The sequence below is a fragment of the Grampus griseus genome (assembly GCF_964374135.1).
Source record: "Grampus griseus genome assembly, chromosome: 7".
Lineage (NCBI taxonomy): Eukaryota > Metazoa > Chordata > Mammalia > Artiodactyla > Delphinidae > Grampus > Grampus griseus.
Genome location: NC_139001.1, coordinates 54,940,993 through 54,960,915, shown reverse-complemented (window position 1 = coordinate 54,960,915; position 19,923 = coordinate 54,940,993). Strand labels below are relative to the sequence as shown.

The 19,923-nt window shown below is 37.8% G+C and overlaps 1 protein-coding gene across 1 annotated transcript in view; it reads right to left on the bottom strand.

Moving 5' to 3' along the window:
- PDE11A (phosphodiesterase 11A) overlaps positions 1–19,923 on the bottom strand; it is a gene marked incomplete at its 3' end in the record, with an annotated part of 412,203 nt that overhangs the window by 313,127 nt on the left and 79,153 nt on the right. The window lies entirely within an intron of this gene.

Here is a 19,923-nt window from a genome sequence, read left to right as displayed (position 1 = left end):
GGTACAGTGTAAAAACAAAAATATTTATCTAGGTTGGAACCCAGGAGTTTTATAAAATGCTACATGAAGAGCCAGAGTAAGGCCCATGTGCTTATATTTGCTTCTTTAAAGTTAACACATCGAGACACTGCTTTGGGAAAGATCCCCGGTGTTCTCCTTACTTGCTGCAAGTAATAAATCCTTCCTTCTTCCACAAAAAAATAAAGTTGAGACATTATGTTGGAAAAAGGAGTAGTTACCCTAAAAAACATAAGCCAAAGTGATCTTAGACAAAAACCTTTTGCTCTAGTGCAAGTTTTCTCAAACAAGAGGCTGCCAAACTATTTCAACTATCAAGGAAAATATAAAAAGAGAAAAAGACACTCTGACTTTCAGTGTTCTTTTTTTTTTTTTGGTCCAAAACTAGAGTAAGATTAACCCCACCCTGTTGCATGCAACTACAGACATGGAAATGAATAAAAGATAATAGCACTGAACTACCATGTCCCTGGGAGTAAGAACACACCTGTTATCATCTTACACGTTGAGACATTCAGGGACGTGGGGTCCCAGCCCCTACCATCAGGCTAATACACTCTTGACTCCCTTCCCCTCTTCTCACCTCTTCTCAGCTATGTCTCTTGCTGCAGTGTCAGCCTGGGGGAGTCATGTACCTGGACAGAGCAGAGGACAAGCAGGAGCATCTCTGGCAGTGGGATCAGAGCCTTTTCACAGCCCTGTGGGCTTGCTCTGCCCACTACAGACCCTGTTTCATGAGTGGGATGGACGCTCTGTGTTCTCTCTTAGAACCATATGGAGAGTGTAGGGGGCTGGTTCCAATCCCAACTTACTGCTTACCAGTTGTGTGTCTAACTCTCTGGGCTTGGTTTCCTCTTTTTAAAAACGGGGATTATAATACCTCACTAAATTACTCTACCATGCGTGCTACAGCTGCAGCAACTAATGAAGAAAAAAATGGAGACCTGATATAATATGGACACTTGAGAAATGTCTGATCTGTGGGCCCATGTCTACACAATGTCTGGCAGCCTGGATTTGCCAAGAGTCCATTTACATTAGACACAGAGGAGTCTCCCTGGAAATAATTCCTCCTAAGGGAAGAGAAAGGCAGACCTACACGCTTAGCCCTGTAACAATGCCTCGATTGTCAGAGGGAAGGGAGTGACTAGTAGGATATCCTGTTTGTTGACATTCATAACTGTGGCTGACCTGGCCTCCAGATGCTTATGTTTGATTTTTAAAAACAAAGAAAGATACGAGTAGACCCTGTAAAGAGCTGGTTACATTAAGGGGATGAAGGTAATGGTGGTTTCCAGCCATGATGGAGTGTCCAGTAGCAGACAGCCCAGCTGTCATCATCTAAGGCATGCCGCCTTCATGAGGCTTAGACCAACAGATGCCCAGAAAATAAGGAAAATTATTTTATTTTAAGGAAAATAAAAAGAGTTGTTTATGAGTACATGGGTGTCACCCTGGGACTTCCCAGGGTTTACGAGTACAAACATCACCCTGGGACTTCCCAGAAGTAGGTAGTACGGTCTGAGGAACTGAAGACACCACAGTATCAAAGGCGGTTAAAAGGTAGAAAAATATAATGTTACTACAACAGAAGCTCTCTTAATGACCTCCACTTAAGCAATCTGCAGTATAAATTGATGACCTCTGTAAAACATAGTGACATATATCTAAAGCATGCTGAAAGGTTTAGCTAGGAGACCAATACTCCTGCATACACCTGGCCCCACTAGCTGAGTGTTTTTGCTTACCAAGTGTCAACTGTATTTGCTTCCAAGCCTGTTTATGTCAGTTGTAGTTGTTCTTGTAAGTTCAGATATGGGTTTTTTTAATAAACCAAACAACATGAAAAAAAGAAAATCTTTTTTTCCCTAGGAAAGTTAAGTGGAAATCCAGAGAGTTTGATAAAATTGTGTCATCAAAAAGAAAAAACTCTCAAGTTAGATGTAGATAAGACAATCATAAAAAGCTGAAGAAAAATCAAAAAGCCTAGAATGATTCTAGATTTCTTTACAAGTACCTTTTAACTCTAGCTCCATTTTAAGTCAAACTAAATTATCAACCACAGATAATGCATTAGGGGTGTGGTTTATGTAAGGAAAACAAAGTGATTCTCTAGTTAATGGATCCTCAATCAAAGAAAACACTTGCCTGACAAAAAAAAATTGTCTGATGGATGTACATTAATATTTTAATTAAAATAACATGTTTAAGATGTATATGTATTGCTTTGCAATAATTTGCTATTGTAATGAATTTGCAGCCTACCTAACCAATTACCAGTCCTGATCATATCAGATAAGAAGCCTTCCTCTATATTATTGTGATCTTATTTCAACCTAACTTAGTATAGTCATATCTATCAGGTTTTACAGAGTACACAATAACCCTAAAATTACATCTATTTTACTCAAAGAATTGTATTTAGATAACTGACTCAAATCTTGGAAATTGAAATGTTAACTCTAAAGACTGCATACAGTACTTAGTGTCCAGTTTTTCTCAGCAAACATTCCTGACTACATCCTTCTGGGTATTTTTACAAACAGAGGCAGATTCACCCACTGATGTCTGCTTACATAGTAAAACTTCATAGTAAAATTTCAGGGATTCCATGAAGATACTCTGTCCCTCAATATATCCCCACTAGCTTGCAGATGTCTACAGGGCTACAGTTGATACTGTTTTCCTTATTGCTTTCTGAGAGCAGCTTTTCCTACAGTCAGAATTGAGGGCCAGAGGACCCTCTAACACTTATAGAGGGGAAGAGGGCAAAGGGCAAAGAGCAAAGGACCCCAGAATGTCAATTATATAGTCCAAGTTTCCTAATCTTCTCTAATGCTTGATAAAATCAAGTATTTTCCCAAGCATTTGACTATCATGGAAAACTACTAATTGACACCTTACAGAATCACTATTCTGAGGGACATCATTAGTGAAATGTTTGTTTTCTGAACCACATCTTCCTCATCTCTAAGTGTAAGCAATGGTACATACCAAACTGCATAGTCATGTAAAATAAGGATGCTACAGACAAAGTTGTCTACTACAGTAAGCCACTCCACAAATGTTAGTTTCATGTCCCTACATGAGTTATCTTTTTCTCTTCAGAAATAAACAGATGCTTTATTAAACTTCTAGATGAGTAGAAAACAGGTCATTGTCTCTAAGAATTATTTTGTTTAGAGACAAATATTCCATGTGTGACTATTACATTAAAAATATGGTGGCTATAGGAAATAGATGAAGATGTGGTACATATATACAATGGAATATTACTCAGCCATAAAAAAGAACAAAATAATACCATTTGCAGCAACATGGATGGACCTAGAGATTGCCATACTGAGTGAAGTAAGTCAGACACAGAAAGACAAATTTCATATGATATCCCTTATATGCAGAATCTAAAAAAAAGGGTACAAATGAGCTTATTTACAAAACAGAAGTAGAGTCACAGATGTAGAAAACAAACTTATGGTTACCAGGGAATAAGGAGAGGGAGAGATAAATGGGGAGATTGGGACTCACACATACACACTACTATATATAAAATAGATAACTAATAAGAACCTGCTGTATAGCACAGGGAGCTCTACTTAATACTCTGTAGTGGCCTATAAGGGAAAAGAATCTAAAAACAAAAAAGTGGATATATGTATATGTATAACTGATTCTCTTTGCTGTACACCTGAAACTAACACAACATTGTAAATCAACTACACTCCAATAAAAATTTTTTTAAAATTAAAAAAAAATGGTGTCTACTCTCTTCTTAAGTAATTTTAAAAACAGAAGAAATTTCTCTGTTGTGTTTTTTGTCATTTACTGTTTTAATTTTTTGTATGGCTTAATATTTTGTGTTATAGCAAAAAGAACCAAGCAATATTCTCCTACTAGCTTTCCAATGGCTCTGAAACATTCCTCAGAATTAATGCTTTCTCCTCCATTGTCACAGTCCATCCAGTAAAAGGTGACCAGCTGTGTAAAATGAAAGTCAGTGAGAAGAGTGACTGCAAACATAACTTCCAGGGAGTTAAGTGTGAGAAGTCACTGGGTGCCACCACCACTGCCGCACACCAAATCTTCTGAAGCAATGTTTTCTTGTCTCTTCTAAGTTCTGTGAGAATCTTGACTCTAAAGCTGTAACTAATGAAAGCAACCCACATCTGGGTCCATAAACAAACATTCACCATGAGCCTTCAGGAATTTGAGAATGTCACCTATACCCAGACTGAGCCTTCGGGGGTCACCTCTCAATGCTTCTATGGCTCTACCTGACCCTGTGACTGGCACAAATAAGAAACTCTCAGATCCGCCCTGTGCAGCTTCTCGAAGAAAGTGTTTGCTTCTACTGCAGAGAAGGAGTGCATGCTATCATCATCCACCTTGGAACTTCAGTGGTTTCCTTAAATTTAATATTGTGAGATGCCATAAACAAAATTCATCCATTCTTCTATTCATTTCTAAACTGCGCAGATTTAAGCAACTCCCTCTCTACCTTTGTATTTCCAGACTAAAGAGCTGGACCAGCTTCCTGGGTGGGCGACCTGTACAGTCACACAGTACCCTGTGCTTCAAAGTGTCCTGAGCTTGCCTTAGTGCTCTCCTGTGACAGGCTTAAAATTCTTAATAATTTTTGAACAAGGAGCCCAGCATTTTCATTTTGCACTGGGCCCTACAAATTATGTAGCCAGCCCTGCCACAGAGTCTGAATTGTCTAGCTCTATTCTCATGTGAAAGCCCATTTTCTCTTCACTGTCTGTGCCTCTGCGATTAAGTCAAGAATTAATGTCCTTTTAAGTCAAAAGGACAATGGAACCAAGGTCCACAGACAGCAGCTGCGGAAAGCCTGTTCCCACAACTAGTGTATGGGCAGCAAGAGATATACATCGAAATTATAGCCTCTGAAACTTTCCTGGCATCTTCTGTAGCCCCCTTATTTTTTCCTTGCTCAAAACTAACCAGAATCTTCCAGGTGCACCAAGGTTACTTGTGTTATACATAAAAATGTATCGCTTCTTCTTGCAAAATTTCAGTACGATATCTCAACTAGATCGGCAAAAGAGGTCTGTCGACTAACTGCGCTCAAAGCGCCTTGCATACATGCTGAACTTTTTGGTGACTTCAGAGTCTGACTCGGTTATTTTGCACAGAGTTCTTTTAAGTGGTCCTCAAAACCCATCACACAGTCTAAAACAATTGATAGCTTTAGTGCCTCTCTTATGTCAGAAAATACATAAGAAGAACAATGTGAGCAATACACTCTGCTTTAAAAAAGATAAGCAATTCACTAGAGATGTGAAATGCTGTTTTCCTAAAGCAGTATCAATTTTTGATGTGGTTATGAGGAAAAACTATTAGTCACAGCACAGAATGAATGAAGTTCAGAGGAATACTCTACCAGGCCTAAATCTTCCTTTCACACCAGAGGCGAGTTACAAATAAGAAAGGAAATGAAGGCCCATTTCCTCTGTAAAACAGAGGCTATTTTTCTGTGAAGTTCTTTACGCACAAACTGCGGATTTATGCCATTTACACAGGGGCAAAATGGATCCACTAACTTGTCCACTGGGGCCAAAATCCTGATAGTTATACTTATGCCTTGGCAAGGTTCTTCTTTATAGTTGATGAATTTCTCCACTTTGAGAGAGCAGTTTTCCTGGTTGGCAGGTCACAAACTGTTTATCTCCTTGAATAGTGTTATTTGTTTTGTGCATTCTCAGTGAGCCACGCCCCCCCATTCCTAAATTCCTTCCACCTGAGACTTGGGAGCATCTATCTACATACTAGGAGTCCAATGGAATCCTCCAGACTCACCCTATGCAAGAGAGATGGGATGGATCAATGACATATTCTGGTCAAGACTGAACGTAGTCAGATCACCATCACATCCTAGCAGCTAGAGATCCTTACATTTCCCAAAATCTACATTAAAAAAACAAAACAAAGAATCCTCTCAACATCTCTGCAAGAACCAAGATGGCTGAGTAGAAGGACATGCTCTCACTCCCTCTTGTGAGAACACCAAAATCACAACTAGCTGCTGGACAATCATCGACAGGAAGACACTGCAATTCACCAAAAAAGATATGGGCATCCAAAGACAAAGGAGAAGCCACAATGAGACGGTAGGAGGGGCGCAATCACAGTAAAATCAAATCCCATAACTGCTGGGTGGGTGACTCACAGACTGGAGAACACTTATACCACAGAAGTCCACCCACTGGACTGAAGGTTCTGAGCCCCACGTCAGGCTTCCCAACCTGGGGGTTCGGCAATGGGAGGAGGAAATGCTAGAGATTCAGACTTTGAAGGCTAGTGGGATTTGATTACAGGACTTCAACAGGACTGGGGGAAACAGAGACTCCACTCTTGGAGGGCACATACAAAGCAGTGTGCACATCGGGACTCAGGGGAAGGAGCAGTGACCACAGGGGAGACTGAACCAGACCTACCTGCTGGTGTTGGAGGGTCTCCTGCAGAGGTGGGGGGTGGCTGTGGCTCACCATGGGGAAAAGGACGCTGGCAGCAGAAGTTCTGGGAAGTACTCCTTGGCATGAGCCCTCCCAGAGTCGGCCATTAGCCCTACCAAAGAGCCCAGGTAGGCTCCAGTGTTGGGTTGCCTAAGGCCAAACAACCAACAGGGAATGAACCTAGCCCCACCCATCAACAGTCAAGTGGATTAAAGTTTTACTGAGCTCTGCCCACCAGAGCAACAGTCAGCTCTACCCACCACCAGTCCCTCCCATCAGGAAACTTCCACAAGCCTCTTAGATAGCTTCATCCACCAGAGGGCAGACAGCAGAAGCAAGAAGAACTACAATCCTGCAGCCTGTGGAACAAAACCCACATTCACAGAAAGATAGACTAGATGAAAAGGCAGAGGGCTATGTACCAGATGAAGGAACAAGATAAAACCTCAGAAAAACAACTAAATGAAATGGAGATAGGCAACCTTCCAGAAAAAGAATTCAGAATAATGATAGTGAAGATGATCCAGGAACTCGGAAAAAGAATGGAGGCAAAGATCAAGAAGATGCAAGAAATGTTTAACAAACACCTAGAAGAATTAAAGAACAAACAAATAGAGATGAACAATACAATAACTAAAATGAAAACTACAATAGAAGGAAATAATAGCAGAATAACTGAGGCAGAAGAACGGATAAGTGACCTGGAAGACAGAATGGTGGAATTCACTGCTGTGGAACAGAATAAAGAAAAAAGAATGAAAAGAAATGAAGACAGCCTAAGAGACCTCTGGGAGAACATTAAATTCAACAACATTCGCATTATAGGGGTCCCAGAAGGAGAAGAGAGAGAGAAAGGACCAGAGAAAATATTTCAAGAGATTATCGTCGAAAACCCTAACATGGGAAAGGAAATAGCCACTGAAGTCCAGGAAGCGCAGAGAGTCCCATACAGGATAAACCCAAAGAGAAACACGCCGAGACACATAGTAATCAAATTGGCAAAACTTAAAGACAAAGAAAAATTATTGGAAGCAGCAAGGGAAAAACGACAAATAATATACAAGGGAACTCCCATAAGGTTAACAGCTGATTTCTCAGCACAAACTCTACAAGCCAGAAGGGAGTAGCACGATATACTTAAAGTGATAAAAGAGAAGAACCTACAACCAACATTACTCTACCCAGCAAGGATCTCATTCAGATTCAATGGAGAAATCAAAAGCTTTACAGACAAGCAAAAGCTATGAGAATTCAGCACAACCAAACCAGCTCTACAACAAATGCTAAACGAACTTCTCTAAGTCGGAAACACAAGAGAAGAAAAGGAACTACAAAAACAAACCCAAAACAATTAAGAAAATGGTCATAGGAACATACATATCGATAATTAGCTTAAACATGAGTGGATTAAATGCTTCAACCAAAAGACACAGGCTTGCTGAATGGATACAAAAATAAGACCCATATATATGCTGTTTACAAGAGACCCACTTCAGACCTAGGGACACATACAGACTTAAAGTGAGGAGATGGAAAAAGATATTCCATGCAAATGGAAATCAAAAGAAAGCTGGAGAAGCAATACTCATATCAGACAAAATAGACTTTAAAATAAAGAATGTTACAAGAGACAAGGAAGGACACTACATAATGATCAAAGACTCAATACGAGAAGAAGATATAACAATTATAAATATATATGCACCCATCATAGGAGCACCTCAATACATAAGGCAACTGCTAACAGCTATAAAAGAGGAAATGGACAGTAACACAATAATAGTGGGGGACTTTAACAACACACTTACACCAATGGACAGATGATCCAAAATGAAAATAAATATGGAAACAGAAGCTTTAAATGCCACAATAGACCAGATAGATTTAATTGATATTTATAGAACATTCCATCCAAAACCAGCAGATTGCACTTTCTTCTCAAATGTACATGGAATAATCTCCAGGATAGATCACATCTTGGGTCACAAATCAAGCTTCAGTAAATTTAAGAAAACTGAAATCATATCAAGCATCTTTTCTCACCACAATGTTATGAGATTTGAAATGAATTAGAGGGAAAAAAATGTAAAAAACACAAACACATGGAGGCTAAACAATACGTTACTAAATAACCAAGGGATCACTGAAGAAATCAAAGAGGAAATCAAAAAATACCTAGAGACAAATGACAATGAAACACGATGATCCTAAAACTATGGGATGCAGAAAAGCAATTCTAAGAGGGAAGTTTATAACTATACAAGCCTACCTCAAGAAACAAGAAAAATCTCAAATAAACAATCTAACCTTACACCTAAAGGATCTAGAGAAAGAAGAACAAACAAAACCCAAAGTTAGCAGAAGAAAACATAAAGATCAGAGCAGAAATAAATGAAATAGAAACAAAGAAAACAATAGCAAAGATCAATAAAACTAACAGCTGGTTCTTTGAGAAGATAAACAAAACTGATAAACCATTAGCCAGGCTCATCAAGAAAAAGAGGGAGAGGACTCAAATCAATACAATTAGAAATGAAAAAGGAGAAGTTACAACAGACATTGCAGAAATACAAAGCATCCTAAGAGACTACTACAAGCAACTATATGCCAATAAAATGGACAACTGGAAGACATGGACAAATTCTTAGAAAGGTATAACCTTCCAAGAATGAACCAGGAAGAAACAGAAAATATGAGCAGACCAATCACAAGTAATGAAATTGAAACTGTGATGAAAACTCTTCCAACAAACAAAAGTCCAGGACCAGATGGCTTCACAGGTGAATTCTATCAAACATTTAGAGAAGAGCTAACACCCATTCTTCTCAAACTCTTCCAAAAAACTGCAGAGGAAGGAACACTCCCAAACTCCTTCTATGAGGCCACCATCACCCTGATACCAAAAGCAGACAAAGATACTACAAAAAAAGAAAATTACAGACCAATATCACTAATGAATATAGATGCAACAATCGTCAACAAAACACTAGCAAACAGAATCCAACAACACATTAAAAGGATCATACACCATGATCAAGTGGGGTTTATTCCAGGAATGCAAGGATTCTTCCATATAAGCAAATCAATCAATGAGATACACCATATTAACAAACTAAAGGATAAAAACCATGTGATCATCTCAATAAATGCAGAAAAAGCTTTTGACAAAATTCAGCAGCAATTTGTGATAAAAACTCTCCAGAAAGTAGGCAAAGAGGGAACCTACCTCAACATAATAAAGGCCATATATGACAAACCCACAGCAAACATCATTCTCAATGGTGAAAAACTGAAAGCATTTCCTCTAAGATCAGCAACAAGACAAGGATGTCCACGCTCACCACTATTATTCAACATAGTTTTGAAAGTCCTAGCCACGGCAATCAGAGAAGAAAAAGAAATTAAAGGAATACAAATTGGAATAGAAGAAGTAAAACTGTCACTCTTTGCAGATGACATGATACTATACATAGAGAATCCTAAAAATGCCACCAGAATACTATTAGAGCTAATCAATGAATCTGGTAAAGTTGTAGGATACAAAATTAATGCACAGAAATCTCTTGCATTCCTATAGACTAATGATGAAAAATCTGAAAGAGAAATTAAGGAAACACTCCCATGTACCACTGCACCAAAAAAAAATAAAATACCTAGGAATAAACCTACCTAGGCAGACAAAAGACCTGTATGCAGAAAACTATAAGACACTGATGAAAGAAATTAAAGATGATACCAACAGGTGGAGAGATATACCATGTTCTTGGATTGGAAGAATCAATATTGTGAAAATGACTATACTACCCAAAGCAATCTACAGATTCAATGAAATCTCTATCAAATTACCAATGGCATCTTTTACAGAACTAGATCAAAAAATCTTAAAATTGTATGGAGACAAAGAAGACCCCAAATAGCCAACGCAGTCTTCAGGGAAAAAAACAGAGCTGGAGGAATCAGACTCCCTGACTTCAGACTACACTACAAAGCTACAGTAATCAAGTCAATATGGTACTGGCACAACAACAGAAACATAGATCAATGGAATGAGATAGAATACCAGAGATAAACCCAGGCACCTATGGTCAACTAATCTATGACAAAGGAGGCAAAGATATACAATGGAGAAAAGACAGACTCTTTAATTAGTGGTGCTGGGAAAACTGGACAGCTACATATAAAAGAATGAAATTAGAACACTCCCTAACACCATACACAAAAATAAGCTCAAAATGGATTAGAGACCTAAATATAAGACTGCACACTATAAAACTCTTAGAGGAAAACATAGGAAAAACATCCTTTGACATAAATCACAGCAAGATCTTTTTTGATCCATCTCCTAGAGTAATGGAAATAAAAACAAAAATAAACAAATGGGACCTAATGAAACTTCAAAGCTTTTGCACAGCAAAGGAAACCATAAACAAGATGAAAAGACAACCCTCAGAAGGGGAGAAAATATTTGCAAACGAATCAAAGGACAAAGGATTAATGTCCAAAATATATAAACAGCTCATGCAGCTCAATATTAAAGAAACAAACAACCCAATCCAAAAATGGGCAGAAGACCTAAATAGACATTTCTCCAAAGAAGACATACAGATGGCCAAGAAGCACATGAAAAGTTGCTCAACATCACTAATTATTAGAGAAATGCAAATCAAAACTACAATGAGGTATCACCTCACACCAGTTAGAATGGGTGTCATCAGAAAATCTACAAACAACAAATGCTGGAGAGGGTGTGGAGAAAAGGGAACCCTCTTGTACTGTTGGTGGGAATGTAAACTGATACAGCCACTATGGAGAATAGTACGGAAGTTCCTTATAAAAGTAAAAAGAGAATTACCATATGATCCAGCAATTCCACTACTGGGCATATACCCAGAGAAAATCATAATTCAAAAAGACACATGCACCCCAGTGTTCACTGCAGCACTATTTACAATAGCTAGGTCATGGAAGCAACTTAAATGCCCATCAACAGACGAATGGATAAAGAAGTTGTGGTACACATATACAATGGAATATTACTCAGTCATAAAAAGGAATGAAATTGAGTCATTTGTTGACACATGGATGGATCTAGAGACTGTCAGACAGAGTGAAGTAAGTCAGAAAAACAAATATCGTATATGAACACATGTATGTGAAACCTAGAAAAATGGTACAGATGAACCGGTTTGCAGGGCAGAGGTTGAGACACAGGTGTAGAGAACAAACGTATGGACACCAAGTGGGGGAAAGCCATGGGGTGTGGAGATGGTGATGTGCTGAACTGGGCGATTGGGATTGACATGTATACACTGATGTGTATAAAACTGATGACTAATAACCTGCAGTACAAGCAAACAAACAAAAAACAACAGCTAATACTAAACTTTCTTTGGGTTATTTTTATGGAAATATGTTAATATAAATGTTTCAGACATTACATGAAATTTCTAAAAATCTTATATGTTCTGGTATAATGTTATAAGTCATAATTCTAGTTATTACTTTAAAATGTATATCTCAGAAATAACTAAATTTCCTTGTCAACTGCATTATTATGAACTTTCATCAAACCTTTAACCGTGGTCATTTTTAAGTCTTTTTTCATTTACAGACAGTTCTGGGTGTACTCTGATGCTTTTGCAAAAATGTTCCTATAAAAGGGTTTCATCTTCAAGGAATTCATGGAAAAGACTCTGACAAGTACAGGTTTCTGGTAACTGACTATACTGCTGAACTGAATGAATAAGCATTTTCAGAACTCGAATGGAAAACTGATGAATTCATAAAAGTGCTAACAAAAGATCAAGATAAAAAAAATTAATTACATGGGACTGAGTGAACTGATGAGGATGATTATAATTTTTGTGACTTTCTGTTTGAATAAAAAAAAAATCCCACAAGGACTCAGAGGCAAAAAATATACAAATCAGTTTTCACTGCAAAGTAAAGGAGCTGTTACAGTGGAGGATTACTGGACTGAATGTCAATATTATGACCTAGTATGAGTGTGTTTCATGTTTGGTAATTGCAATCATTGTTGCTTTTGTTGTGGTCTTCCATTTACAATGCTTGGTGTCAGTTTATTTATCTCTTGTAAAAATAAAATACAGTGTGTGTGTGTGAAAAAAAAAAGGAATTGCCAATGGCCAAAGATGGAACAATTTGAACAATGAAGTAGTATTATTTTATAACCCATGGTGTATAATAAAATATTGAGAGACAACACTAAAAAAAATAAAAAAATTTAAAAAACCAAAAAACAAAACAATATAACACCTTAGAGAATTCCCAGCTCATCACATCAACTGACCAAGAGCCTTTTTTTTTAACTTTTTATTTTATATTGGAGTATAGTTGATTAACAATGTTGTGTTAGTTTCAGGTGTACAGAAAAATGATTCAATTATACACATATATGTATCTATTCTTTTTTAAATTATTTTCCCATTTAGGTTTTTTTTTTTTTTTTTTTTTTTTTTTTGCGGTACACAGGCCTCTCACTGTTGTGGACTCTCCCATTGCGGAGCACAGGCTCCGGACGCGCAGGCTCAGCGGCCATGGCTCACGGGCCCAGCATCTCCGCGGCATTTGGGACCTTCCCGGACCGGGGCATGAACCCGTGTCCCCTGCATCGGCAGGCGGACTCTCAACCACTGTGCCACCAGAGAAGCCCCCATTTAGGTTATTACACAATATTGAGCAGAGTTCCCTGTGCTATACAGGAGGTTCTTGTTGGTTATCCTGGCCATGAGACTTTTATTCATATCCCAATGTTTCCCAACATTTATCTCAAATCCTTTAAGGAACCAAATGGAGAAAGAGGGAGGGGGGGATGGAGAGAGAGAATTAACTGTGTGATATTTTGATCCAAACTAAAACATACACTACTACAGTTTCAAGTTAAAAACATCTATATCTATATCTATATCTATATATCTCAAATAGTAAGCAAAACTGACCTTCTTTCTCTGGTGAACCTCATCCCAGCACCAATGGAAGTAGGTGGGGATGGTGTTGGAGTTAATCTAGCACAAAGTACATATGGTTAGAAATCATGCACTCATCTCAGAAGGAAACATGAATTATTCCAATCAAATACTGCTTCGTCAATGAGAATCCATTTGTATCTTGAATTTTCTGCATCTCAGATATTGCAATTCCACCTTTAATGTCACAATTGTGACACTCACTTACTCTTGTCTTTTAAATAATGTAGTTGATCAATAAAAGAACTAACTCTTTTTACTTAAAAAATTTACAGCAGTAATTTTCAGTTACAAATTCCTGAGGGGATAGTTTGAAAAAATATTTAAAATATAATACTGGTTTATATTTGTAAATAGAAATATATGTACTGTTACCATAAAACAAACTGCAGAATATTTGGTCAGACAACATCTTCTGGGCCAGTCAAGCTAGGACTCTTGGGCTTCCCTGGTGGCGCAGTGGTTGAGAGTCCACCTGCTGATGCAGGGGACACGGGTTCGTGCCCCGGTCCGGGAAGATTCCACATGCCGCGGAGCGGCTGGGCCCGTGAGCCATGGCCGCTGAGCCTGCACGTCCGGAGCCTGTGCTCCGCAACGGGAGAGGCCACAACAGTGAGAGGCCCGCGTACCGCAAAAAAAAAAAAAAAAAAAAATAGGACTCTTGTAAATGCTTATGAAGGCACAAGTTTTTAAATGCTGCAAAACAATCTATCTAAAGGAAAAGCATTATCTTCTTCCTGTAAGTTTCCTGAGTTTCTTTTTTTTAACTTGGTATATATTAGGGGCCACTGGGTAGGGAGGACACCTGGACCATAATAAAAATCTCTCATTCTCAGCTTCAGATCACACAGAAGACCTTAATTAAATTTCTAACTCTTCTCTAAATAACACATTTACACTTATAATAAAACTCATTTATAGTAATGCCTTTGGGGTGTATCTAATAACCCCTTGGAGGCTTTCCAATTATAATAGACTAAACAATATTTTACTGCTTTTTTCCTAATTCTAAAATAACATGCCTAACATAATCTTAATAAAAATAGCAGAGTTAGAAATAGTAAGAAAAAAGTTAGAGATCAGTCTCATTTATAAAGTGCTAACTGAACCCAGCAATATAACAAAACAATAATACATTACCAAACAGCAGTCATCCCAGAAATAAAAGCAAGACAAACCCAAAGTTCAAAAGTTTCCAAACAATAAATAAATTAATAAATTGGAAAGTAAAACTTTCCCAGAATTGGGAAGGGGATTAAGGTAGAACTAGGTGTCTGCTGGCTTTAATTCTGTCAAAATGCCTGCATCAAAAACACTTGAATCAAAATGTTCTGTGTAGATAGGTGATAAAGAGAAATTACTAAAATATTCCTACCATTCATACTATTTGCCTCTTCAATAAACATCCGTCTCTTACTTACTCTTAACCCATTTCTACAAAAATTTTGTCTCCTATGGTTCTTAAGAGTACATTCCATATAGAGTTTTATTCCAATGGTTCATTTTATTCTTAAATACATTGTGTTAACTATAAAAAATCAATAATCACCAGTAGGTAAACAGTTGTAGCTCTCTTCCAAGGTCCTTAAGCCAAGCAGACTACTGATTCATGTAACAGTTTTTGAAGATTCCTCGGTCTGACATGACACAAATGACAGATACCTTGACCTATCCAAATATCAGCTTAGGAGCATCAAAACTACGTCAGCCTAGAATCACAGCCTAGAATCACACCTGATTCCAGCATGACCGAGGCTATAATAGAACATGACAATAGGTACTTTACTTCAATATTGACTGCAGAACAGAGATTCTTTTTCAATCACTTCTTTTCATTCTCAATCCTTGTGGCTGAAATATAGAGATGATTTTCCACAAACCCTTTTTATGGTGGAAGCAGAAACATTGTAGGCTCCAACATTTGTGAGAAGACAGGCAAGGAAGCACGTGGGAGAGAGATTACACCACTGACTTGCTAATTGCTGCTGGGGACACTCCTTAACCAGGATTTCCTACCCATAAAATGGGGCTACTCTATGTGGTATGGCCCACAAAGGAACCACAGAGATGAATGGGACCACCACTGTTGTCTGACCCTCTGCCCATAGGCAGCCAAACATCTGCATGGTACAGAGTAAGGTCCAGAAACACTGGAGTTTAAAGACAGATTCAACTCTCAGCTCTGTCGTTTTCAATTGTGTAACATGGAGCAAATCACTTAAAATCTCTGAACCTCTTTTTTTTAAGCTGTAAAATAAGACTGAACAAAAACAACTTCAGAGGTATCTTTACTTTCTATGATTTTCATACATTCAGAGCAGATGTTTCTTAACAATTTTCCACTGAGGTATCAGGGAAGATTCTGATGTCACCTTTATCTATTTAACAAGCTCATTGTACATTGTATGTGAAAAACTGATTTCATTGTTACGATCTTCCCTTTCCTACTGATCAGTAAACTGTACATTCTGGCATATGAAATGGCATCACTGCTACAATTAATTCAATTGTGCTCTCTGCTTGCAGCGCTCCTCTTTCTAAGTAGTGGGAATAGTCAATGCACTGTTTACAAAAAATAACAAGCCAAGCAGAAGGAGAGGAAAGAACACTGATCTCCCAATTCCACTATTAACTTCTTGCTAGACAAGATGGACTACAGTTACCTCAATAAAAAAATTTCACAGTTATCTTACCTAAGAATACTGACAGAATCATATGAGTTAATATGAGTGAAGATTAAAGTTTTTATAAGTGTAAATTTTGATGTTATTATGAAGATTGATTCTTCTAATAGCTTCTAAGATAGTAAATGTAACAAGCTGTACACCTGGCATGTATTCTACCATCTTCCAGTTGACTGTCTTTCTAAATATAGCGCTAGACCCACAGGTCTATCTGTTGGATAAGCTCTCTGACCTTAGTGCCCATAACAAGTGCAGTACAAACACTTTACATCATTGAACTATAAAGGGCAGAGAGCATTATTCTGAAGTATTTTTCTGGGAATAATTGTGAAGGATCATCTTCCAGTTGAATGGCTGTGACCTTGTACTTCCAGCACCAATAGAACTGTGTTTTATATACTGGTCCTAGTGAAGATGTCATTTCAAGAAGGAGAATGACTTATTACTTTGTGCATGGCAGGGGGAACAATAACACTTGCTTAGCCCAATGATCTGTGCATAATCTTCCCCCTGGCAACAAATTGAAGACAAGAAAAGAAGAAGCAGTTTGGTTTCCAGTTTTCTTTTACTTAAGAAATTCATGCTACAGACCAGAAGTTTGCCATGATTTGTACAGTTTTGTTGTTCATAACTGGATGGGTCTTTAATGTGTAAAACAATGGAAACATCCATGGCAACAAGTCATAAGCATCCGGATCAAATCTTCAAACAATTGGCATTCCGGATCTAGAGCAAAATGAGTTTGTTTTCAGTCTCATAAAGATAATTTCTGTCACCCTGCCTCAGAGGTTAAGAGAGTACGAATTGCAAAACTCCCATCATGTCCCATCAAGATCCTAACTATGAGGGTATCATGTCAAACTACTAAGTTGAGATTTTTTTTTTTTTTTTGCAGTACGCAGGCCTCTCACTGTTGTGGCCTCTCCCGTTGCGGAGCACAGGCTCCAGACGCGCAGGCCTAGCGGCCATGGCTCACAGGCCCAGCCGCTCCGCGGCATGTGGGATCCTCCTGGACCCAGGCACGAACCCGCGTCCCCTGCATCGGCAGGCGGACTCTCAACCACTGCGCCACCAGGGAAGCCCTAAGTTGAGATTTTTAAATAAATTTAGAGTTAACAATTGAAAAGGAGCAATGGACACTTAAAGGTTCATCAAGGACTATGATTCTCTGTCTTCGTGACAAGGGAGAATAATTCAAGGCTTATTTTGAAGCCTCATCCTGTGTTTGGACAAAATACCTAGAACAAATTTCAGTTATATTAAACCAAAAATACCACTGAGAAATTATGACAAACAAAATTGATGTCAGTATTAAAGGATTCATAAAATTACTCAAAAACACTTTTTTTTTTAAGAGATGGAAAGAAAACAGATATGGATAGGTTTTTGGAAATGAGGTTTACCAGATCACCAAGCACTGAAGATGGAGTTAAGACTTCTCAGATGCTATGGGGGATATAATTACTTAGTGCTATTAAACACTGGGTGCACCTTTAAAGAAAAGGTATTGATTTCCCAGTCTTTTATTATATGCTATAGAAAGTCTTCCAAAACACTAAACACACTTTTCAGACAGACAAAGCATGTTTTGGCCCTCCGATGGTATCAATTAATTCTAGTGAGTAATCATTTTAAATCCTCTCCAGTGAGAAAATTTCATTATTGCATTTTAGTTCATTTAAACCCCTTTTCAAGAACTGTGTCTAATAGACCTTCGGAGCATCTCTGGCAGCTCTAACTTACATAACCTCATTTTTCAAAACTGTTCATTACTTTCTCCCCCTCTTAACATGCTCTCACTCTGGCTCAGGGCCTCCCCGGGTGAAAGCTGCCTGCTTTGGTAATATAGTAGTGCCTACCTTTGAGACTTTTTCTCATTTCTAAATGGAGTGTGCACACTATAAAGGGGGTGGGGGAAATGCTCCTTAACTTTGTTGATTGGTAATGGAATCAGAATCTCCCAGTGAAAATAGCCTGTAATCCTATCTAGCCAGGATATTATCCAGGGCACAAGTGGGAGAAATAAAAGGAAATAATGGAAAATGACAAAAAGAAATGGCTTCATTTCCACCTTCAATACAGAAAAGAAGAGAAGGAAAAAAATATCCAAGTGTATTTTAAAAATCAAAATACACTGTTAAAAATTACGAAGTCATCTTATATTCCATTTGAAATTCTCCAACAAAGAATGTAACATAGCTTCTTTTAAACAGCATACTCCATAATTTTGCTAAACATAGGGGGAAAAAAAAACCCTCTAAGCAGGCTGCAGGGTAATTTACACTGGAACACCTCACTTCTCTGCTCATTGAAACTGAACACTACTGTATTTACAAATTCTGGCTTGAAGCACAACTTTTTAAAGCATGAGAAACTGATCCTCAGCTCCTTTTCATTCTCAGGAGAGAAAAATATACATTAAAAAACCATAAATTTAAAATGTTTTGCTATTTGTCAGTGAAAACACAAAAATTGAATAAAAGGAAAATATTAAATTATCTACCTCAGAGTTGAATGTGTTCAAAGCCATCATTTTTTAAAAATAATTCCTAATTCTTAGCCTGTTGGTTTTCTATGTTTCTTACAGACATAAAGCTCAAACTTGGTTACAGATATTCATGAGAAGCTGAAATGCCACAGACATTTCACATAATTTAGAAATAATGTTTTACTCAATAATATATTCTCCCCCAAATTTATTAAATATGCAGAATCTCAAATTTTATTTAACCACCTATACACATGCATCAGGCACAACATGATCTATGTGTCCATGAGTCCCTGAAGTGAAGATGACACAATAGGAAAATAATAAACATCCACCAAGAATCCCCACATGCCATGTGGATGTGGACACAAGCCAAGTGATCCTGGACACATTATTCAAATCTCTCATAATCAGTCTTCCCATCCATAAAATGACAGTAATAATAATTACTCACAGGGTTGTTGTGGATTAAATGAGATAATGAATGCAAAGCACATATCACAGAGTAGGCACTTAATAAATGGTTTCTGTCAGTTTCTCATTTTCTTATTTAAGAAAAAAACCAAACACTGAGAGATACTGCACACTTTTTTGAGGTCTGTAATTTGCTTTAAGCTCTTTAGCAAAGATAATGTGAAATTATGTGTGCATGTGGAGGGGGCTAGGTTTAATATGCTATGGAGGAGAAGACAGTTCCCCTTTCAAGAATATACAATCCGATAATCAGAAAACATCTCAAATGTGATTATTACAAGTGCTCCAGAGATCTTTATCTGCCATCAATAGCATAGGGCTTTTGCCAATGTTAGAAATGGACTTTCACGGTGAAATTAGTAGCTTGTTAATCAGCACAATGGATATTAGATATGGACTCTACTGAAATAGTGGTATTCAAGATACGTATACTGGTAATAATACTCTAGAGACACCCCAACCCTTGTATTAATAAGGTGTAAAAATCTAGCAAGTTCCAAATGTGTATCCTTAGGGATAGACTCTGAGGCTGTCCAATCCTGCCATTGGCTCAAAGGATCTGGTTGCCTGATACCCACCACAAGAGCAACCAGATTCTGCTTTTGAAATATGGCCAGGGGTATTCAGATCACCTAAAACAAAGATAGTTGGACTTCATGAAACTTACTGAATACAGTGTCTGAACTATTTGACCTGACTTATCAATAAATTTTGGTTTAGATAAATGTATTTTATGTAGCAGATAATGAGACCTGTCTGAGACCTGCTTTCATTAAAAACAAGTAGCAAAGTTGTAGGAA